Genomic DNA, 11,110 nt, shown 5'->3' with positions numbered 1-11,110 from the left:
ACCCCAGCCCTAACCCCTAGGCTTTCCGAGGCTACCCCAGCCCTAACCCCTAGGCTTTCCGAGGCTACCCCAGCCCTAACCCCTAGGCTTTCCGAGGCTACCCCAGCCCTAACCCCTAGGCTTTCCGAGGCTACCCCAGCCCTAACCCCTAGGCTTTCCGAGGCTACCCCAGCCCTAACCCAAAGGTGCTAGTGTAAATCTGCAGTGATTTGATGGGTAGTAGTATCACCTTCTCCCCGATAAAACTAGTTGGGATGAAGCCAAATTGGATACACCTTACTTATCCATTCCTATCAGATATCCACAGGTGCCTAGGGGTAGAGGCATAGAATTACTAGAGTGGGGGATCTACACTTAAACCAGAGCAATTATATTCTAGCAATACTGTTTCTATGGGGCTAGGGGCAGTTTATTAGACAGGGCAGTTGATTTCCTTCCACTACTGCATGTTTAAGGCCCAGGCATGGAATGATTACCAAGTAGATAGATTTACCTCAGTAGACAAAACATTTCATTAAAACTTATGGATGACATAATAGTTCATGTCACATGTAAGCTTTGTCTAGCTGCCAGAGTGCTGCTGCTGTTGAGAACTGTCCCAAATGGCACCCTATTCCCTAAACAGTGCACTACTTTTGACCAGGTCCCATAGGGAATATTTGGCCTGGTGAGGGCACCAGGGTGCCATTTGGGATGAAAACAACAACCTTTCTATAGGAGTATAATGACTGGCTTTAAGTTCTCTATACAGTTTTATATGGTGGCGTTTCGTAACAGGACATTATTATTACTTATGTTGATGGTGAAAACCTTAAAGCTGATATTTCACAAGTCACATTTATTTCTTTCATAATGAGTCTTATCCAAACTAATTTACACGTAGGAAAAACAAGAGGTAAAAACCCCAAAACATTAAGACAAAGAAAAACAAAAATACAAATGTAAAAATCTTCCTCGCCGCATGACGACACATGCTTTCCATTTTAAAACAGTTTTACACATTTATGAAACCTTAACTTATGTTGAACATTTTAATTTAAAAAAGCACAGTTATAAAATCAGCACCGATTCATATATAACTTTATTTAAAATTTAGAGATAGCCATTTCAACACTAAATATGCTGGATTTTCTGTCTATTAACATGCTGCTTCCTTGTCTCTGAGTCAGCACAGTGGTGGTACTACCAGAGAGAAGATCACCTCGCTGTCCGTCGGGAGAGTAGTCTCTTCAGATAGGGAGAAGGATCCAAATCTTTGGGTAAGCTTCAGGACTTGTGCGGCAGCCTAGTTCCTTGTTAAATACTGGGTCTTTGTCCCAAATGGCACCCTATTCCCTATATAGTGCACTACTTTAGACCAGAGCCCTATTCCCTATATAGTGCACTACTTTAGACCAGAGCCCTATTCCCTATATAGTGCACTACTTTTGAGACACACCCTGGGCCTCTTCACAGCAACTACCGGGGTCCTCAGACTATTCAACCACCACGGAATAGAAACACTACCCACACACACATATGACGGACAGACCCTCTGGTCCAAACGTTGCAAGAAACTATACTGAAGGATGTACAACAGTGTGGCGTTATTTCTACTCCTTTCGCATAAAGGACTTGGAAAACGGTTGGATGTGTGTTGCTACATCCATGACTCTTACAGCTGATCTATTCAACAGGTCACCAACAACCACCAGCAGCCGTCGTCATCACAACCACAGAACCAACAGATTCTACTGACAGTCCAACATGGGGGAAAAAACTGAAACTAGCATAAAGACCATGTCCATCCACTTCTACCACAGCTAGCTACATTTCCTACTAACAATCTGTGTCTAAATGACTACACCGGGTTACTCACTATACTAGCATAGAGAGGGTTAGAGGACATCTTACAACTCATTCCATCTCCATTTGGAAGAAAAAAATAAAATGTTGTATTTATAGAATTATAGAACTTCCTTCAGACTGAAGCATCTGGAGGATTCTTCTAGGTTTGGAACTGGTTGGCCACTAACTGAAAGGTGAAAGCTTACCCAAGGATTATAAAAAGTATTTTGTTTTCATTCAGTCCCCTCTGAGCGAGCAACACTGTGCGTTAGACCATGGAGGATAAACCAGAGAAGACTTCTGATCTGCAGCTTAATGTCTCCATGAATACAGTACGCCTCTCCTCTTCGTGGACAAATAGCAGTTTAAAACATGGACACTCCAAGGACCTGCAGAGAGAAAAGGTGTCATTACACATCTGTAAAAGCACTTGGCAACAACATGTCTTAGGTTTTACTAGCGAGGCTGAACTGCCCTTCCAGATCTCACCTTGACTATTGGAAGTCTGGAGAACTTCAGTATAGGACTGTGTTTGAATGTAGCGCTAGGTGTTATGCTTGTATTTGATTTGATCCGAGTAGAAATTAAGCATTTGATTGGCTCTGGGGGAAATTGTTTACCCAAGAGAGGCATTTCCTTGATTTAGCTTTTTGTTTTCCTACCAGTAGCCTATGCCGCGTTAGTTTGTATCTTATGCATGCTGACTGCGTCACTAGACCCCACCCCCTTTCATCATCTTCCTGTGGAGAACTTCCCAGGCTTTCCAACTGAAAAAGGCGAAAGGAATGTATTCAACCGAATCAGTATTCCGCGTTTAACCCAACACCTCAAATCAGAGAGATGCTGCCTTAATTGACATCATTAGGCGCCTGGGGAGCAGTTAATGGGGGATATGCCTTACTCAAGAGAACGGCAGATTTAACCACATTTAGGGCAACAAATTACCACCAATCATGCAGTGTGGCTAGAGCAGCTTGCAATGGGGGCAAGCTGTAGCTCAGTGAGTTGTTTACGTGCGTGATGGAAAGATAACTGTCGGGTGCTAGATGCAACTGAAATTTTGAGGGTGAGGAGAGAGAGAGAGGGTGGAGGAAGAGGCTTGAAGTGTTGAGAATCTTGTCATGACCTGCATTATCTGAATTAGGCCCACAGAGAAGCGGATGAATGTCTTTGAAATTCTGAGAGTTGGCTTAACGTTGGACCAGAACTAGCTAGCTAGCTAACAAGCTTGGTTGCAAAAACATGTCTTACCTTACTGTCGTTAATAAATCCAATGTGAACCGTGATAAAGGCACTATAGTTAACTAGCACTGAAAAAATGATCCATTACTCTAATTAAAACATTTCTGAACCATGCTGGTAACTTCAGTAGCCAGTGCTTAGGAGGGGGGAGGGGCAGGTAGCCTAGCCTACGGAAGGGGGAGGGGCAGGTAGCCTAGCCTACGGAAGGGGGAGGGGGCAGGTAGCCTACGGAAGGGGGAGGGGGCAGGTAGCCTACGCCGGAAGGGGGCGGAAGGGGGGCAGGTAGCCTACGCTTCGGAAGGGGGGCAGGTAGTCCCTGGCATGCAGACACTGGAAGAAGTTTGAGTGACAGTGAGTTATCAACCGGTTCTCATGCTTTTAAAAATAGCGGTTCTGTTCCAGAACAGTATAGTTCACATTCGTTCCCGGTTCTGATTCTTGAAAATTTATTTTATTTTCCGTGGGGTTCTCTGTTCACTGAGTCAGTTCTAAACCCTGCTATAAAGTAGCGTGTTGTATGGCCAGGGCTGTAAAGTGCTACAAAATATTTAGCTGTGCAACCAGAATGTTTTCAATTGATACATCCACACTGTTCTGTTGTTTCTGAATGCCCCAGAGAAACAAGCGAGTGCAGATTCGTGGGCCGTTCTGAAACTATTTGTGCTCGTTATGTATTTGTTTACTCTTTGTTCAGTCATGTAACCTCATTAGTTAGCTAACCATCTGATAGGGCATCCCTACCGGCCAAGGGCATCCCTAACCCGGACGACGCTAGGCCAATTGTGCGTCGCCCCATGGACCTCCCGGTCGCGGCCGGTTACGACAGAGCCTGGGCGCGAACCCAGAGTCTCTGACGGCAGAGACAGCGCCCTTAACCACTGAGCCACCCGGGAGGCCCACCCCCATCTGGTAACTAACAGTATATCCAAACATTTTGGGTCACAGAAAGGAAAAGGGATGGCTTCTCAGGAGATCTATGATCATAGCAATGAATGACAGATCTCTTCTTGTATGTCGTCATCACTAACAGGACATTTTTAAAGAGACAGCGTACAATTATCAATAAGAAAATGGTGCTTTTACAAAATGTAGAAATCTAATATTCCACAAATGACTTTGTAATTTCAATGACAGATATTCGTGTCAACATTATAGCTTTTATGTCTTAACAATAATACATAGGTTTAGTGTTATTCAAAATATATTTTTTTAGCTTTGGGCATTCCCAGGCTGTCTCCCGTCCCAGTACTAACCAGAAATGTTCAGGGTGGTATGGCCACAAGAGTATATCTGTTCTGTGAATTAGGTCCCTTGACTCCTCAATGGGCCCAGGAGAGGCGAAGGTCATGCATCCTCCGAAACATGATTCGCCTGACCGCCTACTACTTATCACACTGCTCGCTACACCTGGAGGTCAGCCGTACCAATGAGTCGGAGGAAACCCTGTTCAACTGACGACCGGAGTCAGTAGAGTACGATGAGGAAACCCTGTTCAACTGACGACCGGAGTCAGTAGAGTACGATGAGGAAACCCTGTTCAACTGACGACCGGAGTCAGTAGAGTACGATGAGGAAACCCCGTTCAACTGACGACCGGAGTCAGTAGAGTACGATGAGGAAACCGTTCAACTGACGACCGGAGTCAGTAGAGTACGATGAGGAAACCCCGTTCAACTGACGACCGGAGTCAGTAGAGTACGATGAGGAAACCCCGTTCAACTGACGACCGGAGTCAGTAGAGTACGATGAGGAAACCCCGTTCAACTGACGACCGGAGTCAGTAGAGTACGATGAGGAAACCCCGTTCAAACCCGGAGTCAGTAGAGTCGATGAGGAAACCCCGTTCAACTGACGACCGGAGTCAGTAGAGTACGATGAGGAAACCCTGTTCAACTGAAACCGGAGTCAGTAGAGTCGATGAGGAAACCCTGTTCAACTGACGACCGGAGTCAGTAGAGTACGATGAGGAAACCCTGTTCAACTGACGACCGGAGTCAGTAGAGTACGATGAGGAAACCCTGTTCAACTGACGACCGGAGTCAGTAGAGTACGATGAGGAAACCCTGTTCAACTGACGACCGGAGTCAGTTTGCAGGTTTCCCAGCCCTGTCACAAGGAGTCAGTAGAGCACGATAAGGAAAACCCCAGCAACCAAACCCCTTAACCCGGACAACATCAATTGTGCGCCGACCTATGTGGCTCCCGGTCACGGCTGCTTGTGACACAGTCTAGGATTGAACATGCTGTAGTAGTGCCTCAGCACTGCGGGGCAGTGGTCTGACCGCTGCGCCACCCAGGTGCTCATTACATATTAGTTTCTAGGGCACAGTATGCGCTTTAGAAGTCATATAGGCTGTATCTCAATCAAGTTAAAAAAATAATCTTATTTTCTGGTGCTCCTAACTTTAAGTTGGGGGCACCAGTATTACCAATGAAAACATTTAATTTAGACCACTGTGTATGTATAAGGAAGAGTATTACTATAAAGTAATGGTTTATGAGTATAAGAGAAGAGAGTTACTTACAGACTCATCCATGATGGAACCAGGGTCAAAGTAGTCTGGTTTCAGCTCTGATCTCTCTCTCCTGTTCTTAGAGGGGGGCTGGAGAAAGGAGAGATAATGATAGACTGAACAAAAATATAAAACTCAACATGCAACCATTTTAAATATTTTACTGAGCTAGTTCATATAAGAAAATCTGTCAATTGAAATAAATTATTTTGCATGACTGAATAGATGCGTATCTGTTGGTCACAGATCCCATTAAAAACAGTTTGGGCGTGGATCAGAAAACCAGTCAGTATGTGGTGTGACCACCATTAGCCTCATGCAGCGAGACATCTTCACATTGAGTTGAACAGGCTGTTGATTGTGGAATGTTGTCCCACTCCTATTCAATGGCAATGCGAAGTTGATGGATATTGGCGGAAACTGGATCACACTGTCGTACATGTCAATGCAGTGGATCCCAAACATGCTCAATGGGTGACACGTCTGGTGAGTGTGCAGGCCATGGAAGAACTGGGTCATTGTCAGATTCCAGGAACTGTGTACAGATCCTTGCGACATGGGGCTGTGCATTATCATACTGAAACATGAGGTGGTGGTGGATGAATGGCACAACAATGGGCCTCAGGATCTCGTCACAGTATGTCGGTGCATTCAAATTGCCATTGATAAAACGCAAATTGTGTTTGTGGCCATAGCTTATGCCTGCCCACACCATTGCCCCATGGTGGCGGTGGGGTTCTCTGTTCATAACGTTGACATCAGGAAACTGCTCACCCACACGATGCCATATACGCTGTCTGCAATCTGCCCGGTACAGGTGAAACCGGGATTCGTGCGTGACGAACACACTTCAACATGCCAGTGGCCATCGAAGGTGAGCATTTGCCTACTGAAGTCAATTACGACTTCCAAAATCTCTAAAGCCAGGTGTACACTACACCATTTTGGCCTGTTTTAGCTGTTTCAGGCAAGTTTGTGATCAGAGAAAAAATCCCCATGAGGTTGCCTACACAGGTCACACGGCCATCACCGACACTCGTTAAATGTGAGCGGGTCAGAGACGCAATCTGAGGGCTACCGATCTGGTCTTTGAGCAAGTTGAGAACGATGATCAGCAATAGACAATGAGAGTGCGCCAGAGAAGAAGAAGAAACAGACAACAGCAATGTTTCGCGTCACCCAGAATGTGTCGACTCCTGAGAAGGAGCACCGAGTTCTACTAGTATGCGTTTGTAATTGCCTTTAATCTAAGCGTCAAATTGTTTCAGGTCTGAAGTTCACAAGCAACGTTAATCGATTCAAAAATGTTGGCAAGATAGTGTGTCAAGCCACAGCTCCTTGTAGCTACGTTAAATCTAACCACATTACATTGTTTTTGCGTGACAGTATGGTATCGACAATCCTCTCGTAATGTGTGACCCCAGTCGGTACCACATTGTTTAATGTGCGCACCACTAAGTTGGCGAGACCAAATACACAACAGGAAAGATGGTCCTTTAATGTGAGAGGTTTAGCAATGTTAAGATTGTGAAAGTCGTTTGTAGTGTACACCCGGCTTAAAAATGACATTGGAGGCGGCTTATGGTAGATAAATTAGCATTCAATTATCTGGCAACAGCTCTGGTGGACATTCCTGCAGTCAGCATGCCAATAGCACACTCCCTCAAAACCTGAGACATTGTGTTGACAAAACTGCACATTTTTTGATGGCCTTTTACTGGCCCCAGCACAAGGTGCATCTGTAATGATCACACCATTTAATCAGCTTCTTGAAATGCCACATCTGTCAGGTGGATGGATTATCTTGGCAAAGGAGAAATGTTCTCTAACAGGGATGTAAACCAAATTCTGCACAACTTTTAAGAGAAATACGCTTTCGGAGTATATGGAAAATATCTGGAATGTTTTATTTCAGCTCATGAAACATGGGACCAACACTTGACATGTGTTTATATTCAGTGTTTCTTGACAGAGATCTTAGTGGATCCCCACATAATTCTCTGGAAAAGTTTTTAAAAAAAAATGAAAGCCATATATGTAGTAGAAGGTCAAAGGTCTCACCAGGTCGATGTCCATGGTGTCAAAGTCCATGCCCTCGTTGAGGTCTTCCATACGACCCTCTGATGACATCATCACGTCCTCTACGATAGGCTCCTCATCCTCCTCCATCAGCCCTGTACCACGCCGACTACACACACACCATAATTAGCACAGTCAAACAACCATCAATATAGAGAACCCTAAATCCACAACTAGTTAGTCCACAAACAGATATGAAAAGGAAGTAGCTCTTACATGGCCTGTTGCAGGTTGGTCCTGGGTTCGGGGTTAGGGAGAGATGGGGGTGTGTGAGAGTGTGTGTGTGTGTCCTTACATGGCCTGTTGCAGGTTTGTCCTGAGCTTGGCGTAGTTCATGGCCCTCTCCTGCTGCTGACGAACCTCCTCCTGCTGCCTCTGAGCCAGCATCCACGTCACCTGGGTACTAAAAACCGTTCAGACAACCGGTCAGACAACCATACTGGTGGTTCAGGTAGGTACATCTCAAAATTGAGAGATGAAAAGAGTGAGACTTACTTGTAGTCGATGGGTGTCTGGTGGAGTTGAGGTGTTTGGGGGAGTGTGTGAGGGTGTGGCTGCTGCTGGGAGTCTGAAGGGAGGGCGTACACGCCTATGTAGCTGTCGTCTCTCCCCCGTTTGGCCTCCCCCCTCATGTCCCCTGGTCCTCTCATCATGGTAGAGGTGAGGTGGGGGGAGGGCATCATCACTGGAGTCTGCATGCTCTGGTGCTGCCACGACATATCTGTACTGCTGCTACTGCTCTCCTCCGCTAGAGAACACACACACAACTCTGAAAGGGTTGGATGACTTTAAGAGATGCAGTGAGCACGTCCCAACCAGGCTAGGTGATTTCAGCCATGGAGACTACACCATCTACCAACCAGGGGTAAGTGTTTACAGTAAGAGTTGACCTCAGTCCGGGACAGTCCTCTCTAACATGGCCATGTAGTGACCAGTCTGACTTCTAGACCCTGGTTCTGTAGCTACCTTCAGGAAGTCTCCTCTTGGCTGCAGCGACGGCAGTAGTGGGAGTAGCAGCCTTGGTCTTCTTGGATCTGACCGACGACCCTCTGGAGGAGTAGCCGGAGACAACAGACATGGTGTCATCGTCCCCGCCAGCTTGCAGGGAGTTCCTGTAGGAGATAAGCGGTAGCCAGCAGTCGTCTCTCTGGAGGGCCATCTGGAAGGTCATGAACCTCTCCAGATACATGTGACTACAGCGGAGAGAGGAGAGATGTCAAACTCAGTCATCTGGAAGGTCCTTAAGGTTATGTGTCTGGGAGGGGACACAGTCCTCTTGTCCTCCTTCATGATATCATACGACATAGACTAGTCATTACTTACACAGCCATCAGCTATGACACACACAGGGACATGTGTCTGATTAGGAGGCAGAGGTGTGTACTCACACAGTCCTCTTGTCCTGCCTCATTAGTTTGGAGGAAAACTCAGAGAGGATGTCTAGGAAGGCCAGGTGAAGAGGAGGGTTTCCTTCTCCCTGGGGACTGGGCTCCTTAAACGCGAACTCTATACCATCCCTGGAGAGGGACAAGAGGGAGAGAGGGGTGGGAGAGACCATTTTTGTTCAGAAAAATTAGGTATCTAGCAGCACATGTAGATGCATACATTAACTAGTACAGCTCACGTACAGCTCACATCCATCATATGCTAATCATGTTGAAAAGCTATGAGAAAGAGAGATCAGAAGAGGAGACTGACTTGTGCAGCATGGCGATAGCATCTCGTGTTTTCACCTGGTCCAGACCAAAGGTGAGAGAGAAACGTCTGGCCAGCTCCTTGATCCCACAGAACGCTGAGGACGAGCGGTCAAATCCTGTCCCCAACTCTGACATCATCTCATGGAACAACTGGAGGAGACGGGGGAGAGAGGGATGGGGGAATACATGTGTGGAATAAAGACATGGTTCTTTCATTGGGATTTGTTCCAGAAAGGCTGGAATGCGGAGATCTGAAAGTTAAAACCAAGATCTAGCTAGACAAAAACAGTGTGTGTGTGTGTGTGTGTGTGTGTGACTAACCTGCTGTAAACTGAGGATGAGGGTTGGTTGTGTGTGGTACCTGTTGTAGACTGAGGATGAGGGGTGTGTGTGTGTGTGTGTGTGGTACCTGTTGTAAACTGAGGATGAGGGTTGGTTGTGTGTGGTACCTGTTGTAGACTGAGGATGAGGGGTGTGTGTGTGTGTGTGTGGTACCTGTTGTAAACTGAGGATGAGGGTTGGTTTGTGTGTGGTACCTGTTGTAGACTGAGGATGAGGTGAGTGTGTGTGTGGTACCTGTTGTAGACTGAGGATGAGGGGTGTGTGTGTGTGTGGTACCTGTTGTAGACTGAGGATGAGGGGTGTGTGTGGTACCTGTTGTAGACTGAGGATGAGGGGTGTGTGTGGTACCTGTTGTAGACTGAGGATGAGTGTCTTGGCACATTGGATCTTGTCTATCTGTCTGGTCTTAGACATGGTCTCCTTGATGATGTCACCATAGTCATTATAATACTAGAGAGAGGAAGACAGTTCAGCCACAAGTCAGTCTCCTTCAGGAGAAAACAGGACTTCAGATACAGATGCAACCAAGCAGTACCTGGAATGACTCCGGTAATGATATGGTGTTGAGGTTAAATGAGTGTCACAGGCACGAAGAGGTGATAACCATAGAATCTATTCAACGGGCATCCCCGTTCCAGTCAGCGATGGGATAACGTGTGGACTGACAACCATTACGAGTGTACCCATGACTTTAGCAGTCAAATTACCAGGTTTAGAGATCAAGTATTTTCTATAGATTATATTTCTATGGTCATAACTGTGTAAAGACAGGTGACTGTTTATTCTTACCCTCATGTACTGTTTAAAGATGTCAGTGTAACAGACAGGTATTTACAGGTCATTCTTACCCTCATGTACTGTTTAAAGATGTCAGTGTAACAGACAGGTATTTACAGGTCATTCTTATCAGACTGCTTAAAGATGTCAGTGTAACAGCCAGGATTTACAGGTCATTCTTACCCTCATGTACTGCTTAAAGATGTCAGTGTAACAGACAGGTATTTACAGGTCATTCTTACCCTCATGTACTGCTTAAAGATGTCATCTGTAGGTATTTACAGGTCATTCTTACCCTCATGTACTGCTTAAAGATGTCAGTGTAACAGACAGGTATTTACAGGTCATTCTTACCCTCATGTACTGTTTAAAGATGTCAGTGTAACAGACAGGTATTTACAGGTCATTCTTACCCTCATGTACTGTTTAAAGATGTCAGTGTAACAGACAGGTATTTACAGGTCATTCTTACCCTCATGTACTGTTTAAAGATGTCAGTGTAACAGACAGGTATTTACAGGTCATTCTTACCCTCATGTACTGCTTAAAGATGTCAGTGTAACAGACAGGTATTTACAGGTCATTCTTACCCTCATGTACTGTTTAAAGATGTCAGTGTAACAGACAGGTATT

The 11,110-nt window shown here is 45.7% G+C and overlaps 1 pseudogene; it reads right to left on the bottom strand.

Moving 5' to 3' along the window:
• Positions 1 to 818: 818 nt before the first annotated feature.
• The window catches only part of LOC112257010, a 30,202-nt pseudogene continuing 19,910 nt past the window's right edge, over positions 819 to 11,110 (bottom strand).

Source organism: Oncorhynchus tshawytscha, linkage group LG08 (assembly GCF_018296145.1).
Source record: "Oncorhynchus tshawytscha isolate Ot180627B linkage group LG08, Otsh_v2.0, whole genome shotgun sequence".
Classification (NCBI taxonomy): domain Eukaryota; kingdom Metazoa; phylum Chordata; class Actinopteri; order Salmoniformes; family Salmonidae; genus Oncorhynchus; species Oncorhynchus tshawytscha.
This window is presented reverse-complemented; position numbering and strand designations above follow the sequence as displayed.